The 17,000-nt window shown below is 48.7% G+C and overlaps 2 protein-coding genes across 23 annotated transcripts in view; one reads left to right on the top strand and one right to left on the bottom strand.

Moving 5' to 3' along the window:
• Window positions 1-17,000, top strand: part of ZNF667 (zinc finger protein 667) — a 51,961-nt gene that overhangs the window by 10,880 nt on the left and 24,081 nt on the right. For 2 of the 20 annotated variants that reach the window (XM_067020042.1, XM_059044671.2), the window contains exons 1-2: window positions 5,726-5,958; window positions 12,211-12,371. The gene's annotated coding sequence lies outside the window, so the exon portion shown is untranslated. Of the gene's footprint in view, window positions 1-5,705; window positions 5,959-6,435; window positions 6,556-7,057; window positions 7,102-11,920; window positions 12,103-12,207; window positions 12,372-13,365; window positions 13,423-17,000 lie in introns of those variants that run through there. The other 18 variants (XM_067020041.1, XM_059044667.2, XM_067020036.1 and 15 more) reach the window with 17 other exon arrangements.
• LOC131744802 (endothelial zinc finger protein induced by tumor necrosis factor alpha-like) overlaps window positions 15,570-17,000 on the bottom strand; it is a 181,363-nt gene continuing 179,932 nt past the window's right edge. For all 3 annotated transcript variants that reach the window (XM_067020049.1, XM_067020044.1, XM_067020048.1), the window contains exon 8: window positions 15,570-15,792. The gene's annotated coding sequence lies outside the window, so the exon portion shown is untranslated. The remainder of the gene's footprint in view (window positions 15,793-17,000) is intronic.

The following is a 17,000-nucleotide window of genomic DNA, read 5'->3' as shown; positions in this document are numbered from 1 at the left end:
TTCCTCCTGGAGGCATTGGGGTTACTAGGGCTGGCGTCAGATGGTTCCGGAATGGGTTCTGGTGGCCCTCAAGGTCAATGTTCCATGACGTTCTTTCTGGAATGAAGAATGCTCACAAAGGAAAGGAGTGCCAGGAAGTACTGTCTTGGAGGAGCAAACATCAGGTGCACAGTACAACTTTAACTAGAGGGCAGTCACTATCAGAGTGCAGTCAAGCAAGAAAGAGAAGGGAAAACTAAAAAAATCGTCTACAGGGGCTTCCCTGGCTGGACATGGAGCCCCGGTCCGGGAAGAAGATCCCACACGCCGTGGAGCAACTAAGCCCGTGCGCCACAACTACTGAACCCTGCGTGCCTAGAGCCCGTGCTCTGCAACAAGAGAAGCCACCGCAGCGAGAAGCCCGAGCGCCACAACCACTGAGCCTGCGCTCTAGAGCCCACGTGCCACAACGACTGAAGCCTGCGACCCTAGAGCCCATGCTCTACAATGAGAAGCCACCGCAGTGAGAAGCCCGCGCGCCGCAACGAAGAGCAGCCCCCCACCCCGTTCCTACTCGCCACAGCTGGAGGAAGCCCGCGCACAGCAACGAAGACCTGATGCAGCCTAAAATATAAAAATAAATAAATGTATTTATTTAGAAAGAAAAGTCTACAGGAGACCAGTTGGATGGGTGGCAAGGATAAGGGCTGAATTAGGGCTGACATAATGGGGGTGCCTCAACTAGCTTCTGCTGCAGCATAGAGGACAGTGTGGGAGTGATGTCAGCAAGATGGTGAAAGAGGAGGCCCTGTCCCCAGATGATAATAATGTGAGGGCTCTGGAAGCCAGCAGAGTAGTTCTAGTCCGCACACGGACCACGGAATCCAAGTTCAGCCACGTTGGACAGGATGAGAACAGCCTCACCCTGCCCACACCACCCCTTCCATAGCTGCCACATCTCAGTGCTGAGCCCCCTACCCCCAGCCCTTCTCACACAGTGGGGAAAGAGAAAGCAAAGTGAGGGGCTGGCTTCTCCAGGCTTTGAGACCCGCTGCCCGACAGACCTGCTTCTGTCTCCTCACACACGGAATGTGAGGAGACCCACGTGGCTGTGGCCTGGAGAGCGCTAAGATCAAAGAAATGGGGTAAGGATGGCAGCCACCCGCTCGAGGGTCTCAAGGATCACCTCGGTGCCCCCACGGATGGCACAGGCCTCACGGACTGGCTTGACCCTGCAGAACCGAGGGAGACACCCGGTCCCGAGGCTGCTCCGTCAGGAGAAGGGAAAGAGGTGAAGCTGGTACCCATCGCCCCAGCACTGTGGGGCAGTGCCCCGGGGAAAGGCTGGCCAGTGTTCCACACCTGGCACAGCCCTGTTGAGGCAGGAGATAGACGGGGCCCAGGCTGAACAGCTGGAGTTTGTCCCCTGCGGACAGATACTCCAAGATGAAGAGGAGGAGGAGCGGAGCCCTGCCCAGATAAGACACCACATATTTCTCATTCTCGAGGTCAAGGAGACCTTCCCGACTACACATGCGCAGAAAGGCTCTTTGGAGATCAAAAAGGGAGTGATGTCAGCCTCCCCACAGGCCTCTTCGCAAGAATCCACCTTGGCTTAGAGATGCACATGCACACATGGGAGGACCCTGAGATAAACCAAGTACGGACTCAGAACCAGGCAAAGCAAGATGACTGGCCAGAGGAAACCCGGAAGAAATGCCCCATGTAAGTGATTCAAACTACCACGAGGGCGTGACTCTCTCTGTGAGCCCACCCATGTGTGCCTAATGTATATGTACTCTTTTTCCTCCTAATAAACACTTGACTTGTTTCACTACTTTCCGTTTCTTTGTGGAAATTCATTTTCTCCAAAGCCATATGGGCCAGAGCCTTGTCACTGGCCACTGGTCTAGTGACTAGGATTCAGTGCTCTCTCTGCCGTGGCCTGACTTCAGCCTCTGGCCAGGAACCGAAATCCTGCTTGAAGCTGCTGCAGGCTGAGGCCACCCGAGATCACTGTGGCATAGAGGGAAGACACACAATCCTAGACATCCCCTCCAGGAGGGACCCCCAGAATCTCCAGCCGGGCTGTCTGCTGGAGGTCCTCCCCTCCTGAAGCCAGTCCATAAAGACCGGAAGAGGCGACTGCTTCTCAAAGTGCAGACATCAACGCAAGGCTACAAAGATCACGAGGAATCAGGGAAACAGGACATCATGGAATGAAGGAAATAAGCCTTAGTGACTGATCCCAGAGAAATGGAGATCTACCAACAGCCTGCTGGAGAATTCAAAGTCATCGTCTTAAAGAAGCTCCGTGAGCTACAGGAGAACAGAGAGAGGCAACAAAACGGAATCAGGAAAACAGATTATTTTTTCCTTTACAATTTTGTTTATTGAAGATTAATTTTCTATTCAACTTTAAGGTCCACAATTATAAAGCTTAACTTGAAAAAACAGAGATTCGTTTTGACATTTAAAATTAGTACAAAAACGATCTGTTACAACCATAAGGTGAACAATATAGAAACAATTGCATCTCAAAAGCATGTTAGGAAAACAGCAGATTTTTGAAAATGAAAAGTTTGGATTGACATCAGCAAGAAGGGAACAATCTATCATCAACTGGGATCAGTCACCATAGACAGGAAATAAATCTAGGCAAGGACAAGTAAAGAATGAGAAATAAACATGTTTCTAAACCTCCCCTCCCCATTCAACTCTTTCCCAAGTCATTCTTCAATTCCAAGGCCAAGGTGAGCTAATAATGCAAGGTCAGTTTGGATCACGTCTCTGGTTGTGCTCTGTTTGTGGGACAGATTAACACTTGATTCAAAGTGAGCACATCAGAAAACATTGTTCAGAGTGGCATGTTTGTATATTAGATAATTTCCTTGGTATTGCTCCAGAGAACACTTTGTCTTCCTTAGCTAAGTAATAAATCTCTGTTGCCCCCTAGTGTAAAGTGCCCAACATTGAGTTGCCCACATGGAAAGCAGCTCAGTTACAAATCGTCACTTACAATTCAGAGGCAATGTGGGTTTGGTGTTTACATGTGAAACCCAGTGGGGACTCCTCTAATCATGACATCTATGTAGGGCATGTCTTTCCCAATCAACTGCTCCACAGTCCTGTGATGCATAATTTCAGGAGCTCCAAAGGAAGGTTCTAACTTTGAATATCCCTAGAGATATAAATGTGAATCTGTACCCTTCTTATAGTTTAAATCATGTGATACAAAACACATTATCTAAATTGCACGAAACTCTATCAACCCATCTTTTGTGAGGTAGTGGTTGAATGATCAGAATATTCTTATATCACAGTGTGTTATATTTTATGAATGTTGTACTGTATTTCTATTTGCTTGTTTACTCTAAGGGTCATTTATTTGACTGTGACCTCCATGACTCTGGAGACTGGGGCTGGGGGAGGGAGGGAAATTTCTCCCCTCCCCCTCTTGAGTTCTTGTGGCTGGACTAATACAATTGACTCAAGACAGAGTAACAGGAGAAAAAGAAACTAACTTTAATTCAAAGAAATGTGACCTAAGAAGTGGCCAAAGCAGGCAGCTTTTATACTCTTTAGACAAAGAAACAATAAATTTGTGAGGAAATGACAGGACAAAGCATTTTAGGTTTTGGGTGCTCAGTTAGTGAAGAATCTAAACAGAATTAGCTTTAGCTGGTAAATTAAAGAAGTAGTAAGGTTTGCTTATACAGGTCTCTTGGCCCTAAATTCCATCTCTGGTGATAAGGATGTCTCGCTACCTTCTGGTACAGGAAAAGCGCCTTTCACACAGGAGATTTCCCGCTTTCAGGGAAACAGGTGGGTCAAAGCATCCCTCTTTCACCAGCTATTTCTTATGTAACTTTCCTTCAAAATAATCAATATGCCATTGTGAATGAAAAATGCTGCTTGCCATATCCGTCTGCCAAATAAACCATAATTCTCAACTTTTAGGTTTTTTCAGATGACAGTACACTTTTGACCAAGGACAGCAATCAGTTAAGTGCTAACTGCTCGTAGTAGTGGTGGTGGTAGAAATAGTAAAAGTCCTAATAATAGTATGGTTAGCTGCTATTTTGATGATCACTACCTAGTCACAGAATTGGGAAACCAAATCTAGTTCTTCACACATTCACTCGATACCTACTCCCAGAAACTCACACACTCACAGACAGGGCCATACACACAACCACAAGCCCTGGGCTCCCCCTACACACACCCTGATATTCTGATTTATAATAGGAAATACGTTCATCACCAGTTCCTGACACAGAGCTCCCCAAACTCGTGGAATTTCCTTTGTGAGGAGCCAGATCAAGGTGTCTTTTGTTATGTTAATTAATGCCTAGCAGGGGGTTGGTTGCCACGGGAACCAACCTAATTACTCAGCAGTTAGAACTTTCAGTTCCACCCCTAGACCCCCAGGGAGGGAAGAGGGGCTGGAGACTGAGTTCAATCACTAACGGCCAATGATTTAAGCAATCATGCCTAAGTAATGAAACCTCCACAAAAACTCAAAAGGGCGGAGTTCAGAGAGCTTCCGGGTTGGGGAACACAGGGACACACGGGTAGAGTGGTAAGCATGGAAGCTCCGTGCCCCTTCGCACACATATCTTGCCCTATGTATCTCTTCCATCTTTCCATTCCCGAGTTATATCCTTTTATAAAAATTGGTGGGTGATCTAGTAAGTAAAGTAAGTGAACATTTCTCTGAGTTCTGTGAGCTGCTCTAGCAAACTAATCAAACACAAGGGGGGGGCAGTCATTGGACCCTCCGATCTACAGAGGGTCAGTCAGAGCACAGGTGATAACTGGACTTGTGACTGACACCTGTGGAGGGTGGGGGCAACTTGGGGACCCAGCCTTTAATTAACCTGTGGGAATCTGCCTCTGTCACCAGCTAGACAGTGTCAGAGTTGAGTTGAATTGTTAGGACTCCCAGCTGCTTTCAGAAAATTGCTTGATGGTGGGGGGAAAAAAATCCACACACCGGAATTGAAATCACAATTATACATACACACACACCTCTAAAAACACAAAACTGGATCACTACACACACACACACACACACACACACACACACACACTGGTTTCCCATACGCTCATATACAACCACAAAAAGTGGGCCACACGCATACTTGTACAAACGCACACTTCCAGAAATGGTGGCTTCTACACACATTCACTATCTGCGGGTCCACAGACAACTACACAACCACAAAAAACAGGATCTACAGAGTCGGTATTTTAAGCTTTGTGGGCCATTTTCTTTGGCAACTGCTCAGCTCTGCACTGCGCAGAAACAGCCATACGTGACACATCGAGGTGCACGCGCACACACATTCAAAATGAATTTACACACGCGTACACAACCACAAAAACTGGGTTTCTCACACGCAAAACACAAGGGTACACAACCACAAAAATCCGGTCACACGCGTTCACAAAGATTCATCCTCACACATACACACAATAACACAACCTGGGCCTCACACACATAAATGCACAATGACCACCCCGGACCCTGCACGCCCAGACGTCAGGGGCGCGCTCACACCTCCCGTCTTCTCTCACAGACTCACTGTCACCTCACGCACCTCCACAGGAGGTCGCTCGCGTCCCCGCCCGGCCGACGCGCAGCCGCGTCACTACACGAGGCGGAAACGGGTCGCAGGGGCTCCTGGGAGATGTAGTCTGGAGCCTGGAAAGGCGCCGCGCAAAGGACTCTGGGGCTGTTCGTTCGGAGAAGGCGCAAGCGATATCCCACCCTTGTACTGGAGCAACATCCCTTCGCCCCTCTCCTGGGTCCATTCGTGTCCGGGCCGGACAGATCGGAGCCAGCGCGGGCCGGGATCCCTCAACCTCACGATCCGGGAGTGGCCGTCCTGAACGGCGCCACGTCCCGGAGGCTTCTGGGAAGTGCAGCCTGAGCTCGCAGTGTGCATGCGCGAGCGCGTGCGTTAAGGTCCGCGGGTGAGCCTGGCTCCAAACCCCTCTGAGTTCCAGGGGCAAAGGGGAGGGTGTTGGGGTTAGAAGCCCCCGGACGGGAACGTGTAGGAGTGGATGATGGGGAGGCTAGTTTGGTTGAAGGGCTCAAGGAAGGGCCTCAGCACCTGAAAACATCGACGTGATTTTATAAGGACAGCAACAAGTGGGGCCCTGAAAAGCGCTAGGCGGCCCTTGCGCGTGCGCGCGGCGCAGCGTGTCCCGAGGGCCGGTGCAGGGGCGGGGCCTCGGACAGGCACGCGAGCGGCGATGCCCCCAAGAGCGGCTCCGAGTGCGCGAGCGCGCCTGCGTACGCCGGCGTGTGAGGGGGCGGGGCCTCAAGTCTGTGCCTGTGGAAAGGTGCCGGGAGAGGTGAGTAAGCGCCTGCGCACCAAGTGGCTTTTATTTAGGGGCGGGGCCTCGCGGTCTCGTGGACGCCTGGGGGCGGGGCCGCGGCTCTCCGAAGTGTCTCGCGCGTGAGGGGGCGGGGCCAGCCAGTGCGCACTGTGGGCCGTGGAGGAGAGCGCGCAGTGCCTGGGCCGCTGCCGGGGTGGGCGCCGCCGGGACGCGACCCTGGAGGACCGGGTGAGTGTGGCTGTGGGTGTGGGCCCACGGCTGCCTGGAATTTTCCACCCGTGACCGCCTGTGGGGTTTTGTCTGGTTGTGTGGTGACGGAGTGTGAGGTGAGGAACTGTGAAGCGTGTGGTGGCGTCGCTGTGTTGTGAGAGGAGAGCGGGTTGTGGCGTTTCTGCGTGTGTCTGTGACGGAACCAGTCGTGTGGTGACGGGGACGTGCCTCAGGACCATGTTCGTATTTCACAGCAAGGTCTGTGGTTATGTGAGGAAGAGGTGACTGTGCCCGTGGGAGGGGGGCCGGGAGTGGGTACGTGAGTGTGGCTGTGAGAATGTGTGTTGTTGAAGCGCGTTCGTCTGTGTGTGTGTTTGCGTGTGACCGACTCATGTAGGTGGCCGTTTATCACCGTCTGGAGTGGCTGCGTGATTTGCGGTTGTGGGTGTGTGGCAGTGTGCGACTGCGCCGTCGGGGTGTATCTCTCCCTGTAAGCGTGGAAGGAGGATCCCTGTGGGGAGGATTCCGAGCGGCTTTACGGGCGTACAGGCTCCTGGCAAGGAAGTATGTGTGCGGTTGTGGGAGGCTTTCCTTCTCGGTAAAATAGGATAATAATACCCGCGTCCGTTTTGGGAAAATTATATAAATGGGGTAACGTAGTGAAATACCCCGTGCCGAGCTTGGCCCTCGCCAAGCCCTGTGTAGGTGCTGGGTGTTTGTTGGGGTGCTGGTCGTCGTTTTTCGTTGTCCTCGTGCAGAGAGGTAGGAGCGCGGTGGTGAACGCTGGAGAAATTTGCATCTCTGAACCTGAGCCTGAGCAGTCCTTCTCAGAGCTGGGGATCTGACCTCTTCTGGCTGAGAAGCGGTGCCCCAGTAGCCCAGCTGCTCCTTGTTGTCTGTTACTGCATTAGTGCATTTGAAGGGAGGGCAATGTCTGCCCTGGTCTCTGGGACCTGAGGCTGCGTACGGTTGTGTGTCTGCTTCCTAACCAGTGTAGCTTGGGGGACGCTGGGACTTCTGGTTCCATCACTCAGTAGTTGTGTGACTTTGGGAGAGGTCACTTAAATTGCTGACCCTCAGTTTCACTTGCAAAATGGGGATAATAATAGTACCAATCTTAGGCCTGTGCTGAGCGTTAAGTAGAACAGTGCCTGACACTAGTAAGCAACGAATAAATGTTAATTGCTTTATTATTAACCTAATAACCCCAAGGATTCCACACCCAGAGAATAAAATCCGCAGGAAGAAAAGCAAGAAGTGGAGCCTCAGAGAAAAAGTTGCAGGTTAAGAGATAAAGTAATCCTAAAGGCTAAATTGAGCTTTGGTTCAGAATTTTCTAGTCCGGGTCCTAGGAGGGCACGAACAGAGGGTCTTCTTAAATGGAGATATTCCTAGGGAGCCTGTGGGGTCAAGACCCAAGCACTCAGAGTTAATTTCTTTGATTCTGAGAAGCCCACTGGTCAAGACCCAGTGGCAGGGACTGAGGAGGAGTATCTCCTGATAACACAGCGGTCTGGAGACATCTCCGTGTCTAGACCAGGGTTTCTCAGCCTTGGCACTTTGTTTTTTTTAAAAAAATAAATTTATTATTTATTTATTATTTTTGGCTGCGTTGGGTCTTCGTTGCTGTGCGTGGACTTTCTCTAGTTGCGGCGAGATGGGGCTTCTCATTGCAGTGGCTTCTCCTGTTGCGGAGCACGGGCTCCAGGTGCGCGGGCTTCAGTAGTTGTGGCTCACGGGCTTCAGTAGTTGTGGCTTGTGGGCTCTAGAGCACAGGCTCAGTAGTTGTGGCACACAGGCTTAGTTGCTCCGCGGCGTGTGGGACTTTCCCGGATCAGGGCTTGAACCCGTGTCCCCTGCATTGGCAAGCGGATTCTTAACCACTGTGCCACCAGGGAAGCTCCAGCCTTGGCACTTTGGATGCTTTGGGGCAGATAATTGAGAGACGGGGGAGAGCTGTCCTATATATTGTCGGATGTTTAGAATTATTCCTGTTCTCTACCCCGCAGATGCCAGTAGCATACCCCTGCTGCCCCAATTTTAACAAGCAGAAGTGTCTCCAGACACAGCCTGGTATCCCCTGGAGAAAAAAATCAACCCAGTTGAGAACCACTTGTGTACAGGACCATGATGAGGGCACACCATGAACATTTTCAGGGCGTGAGGTTGGGGAGGAGAGCAAGGGGACTGGATGAGAGAGGTGATAAAGGGATAATGTTTCTGAGATGAGAAGAAAGGGTGTCCAAAGCCTGCAACCTGGGTAGGCTCTGAGAGGCACTCATTCATTCAGCAGTCAGATGCCTGCCGTGGGCCAAGTACCTTGCTAGTCAGGATGGACTAGGTTTCTACTCATTGGAGCTTGCGTTTAGTAGAGAGATGAAATTAAATTTATAACAGGTGGCAGTAATTAATTTGAAAAGGAAAGCAGGGTGAAGGGATTACAGGGTGATGGTGCTGTTTTCGGTGTCGACACCCAGGCTTCCCATGGGCATCTCAGTCAACTCCAAAGCCAAGAATGGCCACCATCAATGACTCCTTTGAATCCTTTGATCAGGGAATTGAAGGGTTTGGCTTTGAGCTTATCAAAGACTTTTCTCCTCCCCAGTGCTGAGGTCTGGACTCTTAACAGGGAGAGGTCAGATCTCCAGCCCGCGACTAGGGCAGTAGTTCTAAACTATGGCCTTGCATATAATTTAGAAATCTTAAAAGATAAAAATAAGACATGCCTGGACTCCATCCCCGGAGATTGTGACTTAATGGTTCTAGCATGGGGCCCAGCCATCAGTATTTATTAAAAAGCTCCCAAGAGATTCCTGTGTACAAACAGGGTTGAGAGCTACAGCTGTGAGAGTTTGTGGGCCTCTCTGGGGCTTCTCAGGATGAAAGAAATTAATTCTGAGTGCTTTCAGTATCTTATCAAAGGCAGTCCCGACAGCTGCACTTCCCTGCAATAGGGACATTCCTAGCCCCATCCTACAAGTGAGGAAATCAGATCTGTTCCTGTGCCAGCAGAGAAAGGGCAGGTCTGACATTCAGATGCAAAGCCTATGTTTTCTGCTATAGCTGGGCTTGGGTCTTCGGAGAAAGTACCTTTCTATATCCCCGGCCTCTGGGGCTGGCAGGTTCAGGATAGAGGTGATCTTAAAATACTAGGTAGGTGGTATAGCAAAAACAAACTGGCTGAACGGAAGCAATGTGTGGGTGCATTAATGGCTGGCTTTCAGGTATGTCAGGACCCACCCCCAACTCAACACCCAGTACAGGCCCCCAGGATCACAGGGGTGCTCTACCCTGAGGGGAGGCATGGCCACTGTCCAGTAACTTTTTAAATTTTATTTATTATTATTTTTTGGCTGCATTGGGTCATCGTTAGTGCACGCGGGCTTTCTCTGGCTGTGGCGATCGGGGGCCACTCTTCCTTGTGGTGCACAGGCCCCTCACGCTGTGGCCTCTCCTGTTGCGGAGCACCGGACTCCAGGCGTGAGGAGCTCAGCAGCTGCAGCAGCAGGCTCTAGAGCACAGGATCAGCAGTTGTGGCGCACGGGTCCAGTTGCTCCACGGCATGTGGGATCCTCCTGGACCAGGGCTTGAACCCATGTCCCCTGCACTGGCAGGCAGATTCCTAACCATTGTGCCACCAGGGAAGTCCCTCCAGTAACTCTTTAAGCTTGTTCTCATCCAGGTTCTAGCCATCTTTACCTTAGGATCAGGAATTTAGCTTTGTGCTAAATTGCAAAGCCCCTTCCCACCCGGAAGAGAGGCCAGGTTTACAGCACTGCCCTGAGGTGGTGTTGGATCCAGCCTCTTTATTTGTGGTGGTGATGGTGTTTTGAAAAGGTAATTATATATATGATACAGAACGCCAAAGCGTAGATAGATAGGGAAAAGTGAGTTTTGAGTTTCCAAGCCTAGTGACCCAGTTCCCTTCTTCAGGGACAATCGCTGCTACCAACTTCTTTATTTCCCTTCCAGAACTTGTCTGTTCCTTTTCAAACTCATGTATTCGTATCCTGTATTTTGTTTTTTCTAAACATTTTCTCTGTACTTTTATTCTCCTCATTACACCATATCTTGGAGATCATTTCACACCGTACATGTAGAGCAGATTTCTCAACCTCAGCACAGTTGACATTTTGGGCCAGATTGTCCTTTGCTCTGGGTGCTGTCCTGTGCATTATAGGATGGTTAGAAGTATCCCCGGCCTCCACCCATTAGATCCCAGGAGCACCCCCACCCGCAAGTTGGGATAACCACAGATGTCCCAGACATTGCAAGTGTCCCCCGGGGGCAAAATTGCCCCCAATAAAGAACCTCTGAGGTAGTGCTGCCTTGTTCCTTTTAAGGACTACATGGTGTCCCACATGTGCGTGTAACACTCACTGATTTTCTTGTTGATGGGCAGTTGTTTCCAATCTCTTGATAGGAGTAGTAATTGTAATAAGGAAGAACCTCTGTATTCTTTCTTTATTTTTTTTGGCTGCACTGTGAGGCATGTGGGATCTTAGTTCCCCCAACCAGGGGTCGAACCTGTGCCCCTTGCAGTGGAAGTGCAGAGTCCTAACCACTGGAGTGCCAGGGAAGTCCCAGAACCTTTGTATTGTATTGCAAGTTAATCACTAAAGGGATGTTGCCTATAAGCTTGAATTACACATAATGGGGTTCTCTGGGAAACCCTGCCTCCCAGGTAATGAGCATTAAGCTAAAATATCTTGTTTAGCCCATAGGAAACATCCTGACCAAACCCACCTGTGAATGACTGCAGGAAGGAAGAAATTAACACATCCCCTCTGAAATGTTTGACTTTTTTCCCTCCCTTTCAGTATAAAAAAATCTTGGAATTGTAACTCAGGAAAGATGATTCTTTGGGACGTGAATCATCATCGTCTCCGTCTGCTGGCTTTCTGAATAAAGTCACTGTTCCTTGCCCCAACAACTCGTCTCTCGATTTACTGGCCTGTCATAGGGCGAGCACTATGAGATGGGACTCAGTCACATAATGATAATAAAAAAACTAACATTTGTTTAGCACTGGCACTGCTCTAAATGTGTTACATGTTTTCATTCATTTAATTTTCACAACAGCCTTGTGGAGTCATCATTGTTATTTGCCTCATTTGACTGTTGAGGAGGCTCAGGCCCAAAGAGGACAGGGAACATGTCTGAGGTCACACAGGTAGGGGGTGGCAGAGTTGGAAGCTGAACCCAGACAGCCTGGCTCCAGATGGGTGCCCTTCACTGTAGGGCTGTACTGCCTCTTCCTACAAACCCTGTCGTTTCACACACATACGAGGATGTCTGAAGACAGATACCAGAAATGAGGTTACTGGGTTAAGGGTATGTGCACCTTCAGTGTTAAAGATATTGTTAATTTCTCTCCAACCAGCACTGTGTGAAAATTCTTACTTGGGCCCTCTTAGTGTCAGGCTTCCTTGGTGATGTGTGGTGTATACTGAATTAAAAAGGAAAAGGAAGGCAAGAAATAACCATGTGCCTGTCGCTGAAGATATCTCATGTGAACTCTTAACAGCTAAGGGTGAAGCAGGTTTTGTTTACCCCATTGCACAGGTGAGCAAACAGGCTTTGTGTAGCACTCCCACAGCCAATAATTGGCAGAAGCAAGCTTTGAATCCAGAATTATCTAATATCAAACTGCTGTTCTTTCCTCCCCAGCAGTGCTGAGTTCCTTGGAGAATATTATTTTGTGGACAAGAATCGTGCTCCTTCGACTTGGGGTGTGTGCCACGGGCAAACAGCCATGAGAACCCACAGGACGGATGCGTTGCCACTTCCCGGAGCAATCCATTTTACTTGAGGAATCAGAAGTGAAGAATCTGGTAAATGATTTAAAACATGATTTTATATTAACACAGACTCAGATTTATCATGATGTAGGATGCAAAAGTTATATGGATGTTTCAGAACAAAACAGAAGATTTCAAGAGTTTTATGATATGGGGCAGCTGCATTGGGGTGTTCTCAGGCCACAGAGCTAGCCATTAACCCTCCTCTACTGTGCAGGGACATTAGTCAAAAGTTCTCAGAGGCCACGTGTCAGTGAAGTGCTGGAGCTGGCTTGCCCCGCCTCACATGAACCCGTTGTGCACACCTCTCCCCAGTTCCATGTTGAGTGACATCAGTTTGCTATATTACAGTGGGCCCTGGTGGGAGTATGTACACCATGGAAATTGGCAGACGCTACAAATTACCCAGCACATCACTGTCCCAAGGTTGAATACAGAGAGAATTCAGGCATCCAGGATTCTTTGTCACCATTTTCTACACAAGGGAAGCCTTGCTCAGCACAGTCAGAGAATTGACAGCCAGGCCACTCGGTTTGTCACTGAGCCACAACGCCTCAACCTTAATGTGGTCTGCTCCAAAGCTCCCCAAGTGCTCTGGCACTCTAATATAACAAAGGCGAATATCTCGTAACTGTGGTGCCACATTGACACCTCCCGAGCCCTGCCAGAGAAGACAGTGGGAGTATTTGCCGTGTAGACCCTTATCCTGCTCCAAGAGGGCAGACTGTGCTGCATGTGGATGGGGCTTAAACCCAGGCTTCATCACTTAAAGCTCTGAGACATTGGGCAGGTCTTCTTCCCTCTTTCATCCTCAAAATGGAAACTGGAACCCGTATGGTCAGTTTGCTCTAAAAGTGAAATCATATAATGCATATAAATATCCAGTACAGCTCTCGGTCTCATACTTACTATTTTTCTTAATTTTTAAATTTTTATTGGGGTATAGTTGATTTACAATGTTGTGATAGTTTCAGGTGTACGGCAAAGTGAATCAGTTATACATATACATATCTCCACTCTTTTTCAGATTCTTTTCCCATATAGGTCATCACAGAGTATTGAGTAGAGTTCCCAGTGCTCTACAGTAAGTCTTTATTATCTCATACTTATTATTAACTGGGAGGCATTGTTGTCACAGGGCTTGAGCACATTTAACATGCACACACCTGAGGGCTTCCCCAGAGCACGTGAACAGAAGACTCACAGCCCACAGCACTGGCCACATGCCACACTAATAACAACAATAATGATAAATACAGCTACCATGATAATTGTCTTGTCTGCTCCTCACAGCAGCAGCCCTTCACCTTCCTTTTGCAGACATCAAGGATCAAGGTAAAGACCCAGTAAGGCTCAGTGTCTTGCCCAAGGTCACACAGCTACACACAGGAATGTCGGTCAACTCACAGCGTGCAGTGGAGAACAGGAGGTGAAGGCAAAGGCGGATGTAGTAACAATAAGTTTCCCACGTAATGAAGTGGCACCTACCCCAGCTAAGGGGGCCAGGGAGGGCTCTTTGAAGAAGTGATGGTAAAGAAAGTACTACTGGGCCATTTAGTCATTTAGGTAGTGAATAGTTAGCCAGCCCCTTCCATGTGCCAGGTCCTGGTCCAGGGCACATGGAGCTTATGCTCAAGTGGTTGGGACAGACTGTAAGCACCAGAAGCAGATCACATAGTGTGTTAGCGAGGAGAACTGTGGAGAAAAGAGAAGTCAGAGGTGGGAAAGGGAGAGGTGGGGGGTGATGGATAGGAGGGTCAGAGGTAGGTTGCAGTAATAAATAGAATGGTTAGGGTGAGCCTCACAAAGAAGGTGAGGTTAGAACAAAGATTGAAGGGAATGAGGAACTGAGACAGGGGAAAGAGCATTGCAGGCGGGGTCCTGAGGCAGGCCTGTGGCAGCTCGTTCCAGGATTGGCAAGGAGGCCAGTGTGAGGAAGGGGAGAATTGTAAGACCAGAATTCATAGCTCATGGGAGGGAAAATAAGGCCAGATATTACATGTAGACTCTTACCTAATCCTCACAACAACTCCAGAAGTAGTTCTGTGTTGTCCCCGTTTAACAAGGGAGGAAACTGGCACAGAGAGACTAAGTAATTTGCCCAAGGTAACACAGCTAATAAAAATAGTCATCAAGGGCTTCCCTGGTGGTGCAGTGGTTGAGAGTCCGCCTGCCGATGCAGGGGACACGGGTTCGTGCCCCTGTCTGGGAAGATCCCACATGCCACAGAGTGGCTGGGACCGTGAGCCATGGCTGCTGAGCCTGCACGTCTGGAGCCTGTGCTCCGCAACGGGAGCGGCCACAACAGTGAGAGGCCTGCGTACTACAAAAAAAAAAAAAAAAAAGTCATCAAGCCCAGGTGGTCCAACTTCAGAGTGAGGTGTTTAACATACACCAGGCCACCCAGCCCTTCCCTGTAACCCAGGGCAAGACAGGACAGGGCTCCAAGCTCCTTCTGGACCTGTGAGTCTGAGTTAGGCAGGGCTGGTGTCTCACAGCTCCTTTCTGCCCTGTTGGAGTGACCTCATAGGCTAACCTCAGTGATCTCCAACCAGCCCCTTTCATCTGGCCTTAGCGCATCCCTGAGATTCCTCTGAATTATGCATTTTTTTAAGCACCAGGTCATTGACAGAAGAGAAGAAAAGCCCACTTATAGGGCACATGAATGGGAAGGAACAAATGAAGGGTCTCTGTATTTGTTTCCCATTGCTTTGGTGACAAATTACCACCAACTTAGTGGCTTCCAACAACACATCTTCATTCTCCTACGGTTCTGAAGGTCAGATGTCTAAAATGGTCTAGGCAGGGCCATGTTCCTTCTGGAGGCTCTGGGGAGAATGTGTGACCTTTGCCCTTTACAGCTTCTAGATGCCACCTGCATTCCCTTCCTGCATCTTCAAAACTGGTGGCACAGTGTATCCAGACCTTTTTCTCCCTGACTGCTTCCATCATCTTCTCTGTCTCTGACCTCCTGCCTCCCTCTCATAAGGGCCTTGTGACCACATTGAGCCCACCTGGATAATCCCGGCTCATCTCCCCACCTCAGCATCCTTCATTTCATCATATCTGCGAAGTCCCCATTTTGGCCTTTTTGAGACCCTGCCCTTTTCCAAAGACAAGAGGGCTTGGAATGACTGCTTTTAGAACTGTTCTCTGTGCTGTGGTTTCAACATAAAATGGTTGCACTCCACCCCACTTTCAGCATGCCAGGAAGCATTCTGGACTGGTTACTAAGTCAGTCAGTAATTTTTATTGAGCACCGCTCCGCACAGAGCATGGTCTCAGACACGGGAGGAGAGAGTGAACAAAACAGTTAAGGTGTCTGCTCTCGTGGATGCCAAGTCACATGGGGGAGATGGTACCTGCATAAGCCATTTTCAGGAAGCCGGGGGGTACTGCACAGAAAATGGAGCAGTAGAATGGCGTAGACTCTATAGTATGAAGCAGTGCTGTCCTGTAGAAACAAGACAAGGCAGATTTTAAATTTTCCAGAAGCCATATAGAAAAAAGTAAACAAATTAATTATTAAAATTAATTTTAATAATACATTTTGTTTAACTCAATACCTTATATCTGAAATATTACCATTTTAATTTGTAATCAATATAAACAATTACCAGTGAGATTTTTTTATTCTTTTTTTCTTTTTTAACTGAGTCTTTAAAGTCAGGTGTGTCTTCTACATGTATAGTGCACTTCAATCCAGACACTTAATTGATCTGTATTTAAATTTCATAAAATTTGCCATTGGAAAGGTAGATTCACACACCCAAGTTGTTGCAAACATACTTAAAAGTTTTACAGTAACTGAATTAAGGATCAGTTCTTAATTTTAGATTAATAATACATTTTAATTAAGTGATTTTAGTATTTATCATTTATTATGGTTTTAATAATAAACAAATTGAAATAAAATTAAACAGTTTCTTATTTCCAGAACTCCATGTCTCATGTGGCTGCTGGCATGTGTTGGGCAGCACAGCTATAGAGTGACTCAGGGTGATAGAGGGCCTCCTGTGGAGGTGATACTTGACATCTCACCTCTTCCTCTCCCACTAATGCACACCATTGAGATTACCCTTCTAGATTTCTGCATACCTATCTAATGAGTCCTTCGCCAGCTATTGCTTCCCCCTCGCCCCTCCCCCACCACACACACCCAGTTTATTGGCCACATAGCCACCGAGAAACAGTTTGTTAAATGTTAGGTCAGCCACATCTTCCTCTGCTCAGCCATCAACCCCCATGATGCCTTATCACGCTTAGGATGAATTCCAAACTGCTCCTCACTCCTTCATGATCTGGTCCCTCCTGACTTCAGACACCTCCTAGGCCACCACTCCCCGTCTCGCTCACTCTGCTTCAGCTCACCCGCCTTCTCACTTCCCTTCACATGCCAAGCATGTGCCTGCCGCAGGGCACTTGCACCTGTTGTACCTCTACCCAGAATGCCCTTCTCCCAGTGCCCAGGTGGCTCACACAGCATTCACACCTTGGCTCCATGTTGCCTCCTCTGAGAGGCCTTTCCCTGCCACCCTGTCACTCCATCCCCTGCTTGGGTCCTTTTTTTTTTCCTGCATAGCAGTGATCTCGGCTAACATTGTGTTCTTTTTTTTTTTTTTTAAAAACACTGTGTTCTATATAGACTTGTCTTCCCTGCTG

This window comes from Kogia breviceps, chromosome 18 (assembly GCF_026419965.1).
Source record: "Kogia breviceps isolate mKogBre1 chromosome 18, mKogBre1 haplotype 1, whole genome shotgun sequence".
Lineage (NCBI taxonomy): Eukaryota > Metazoa > Chordata > Mammalia > Artiodactyla > Physeteridae > Kogia > Kogia breviceps.
Note: the sequence above shows the minus strand (reverse complement) of the source record. Positions and strands in the feature narration are given on the sequence as shown.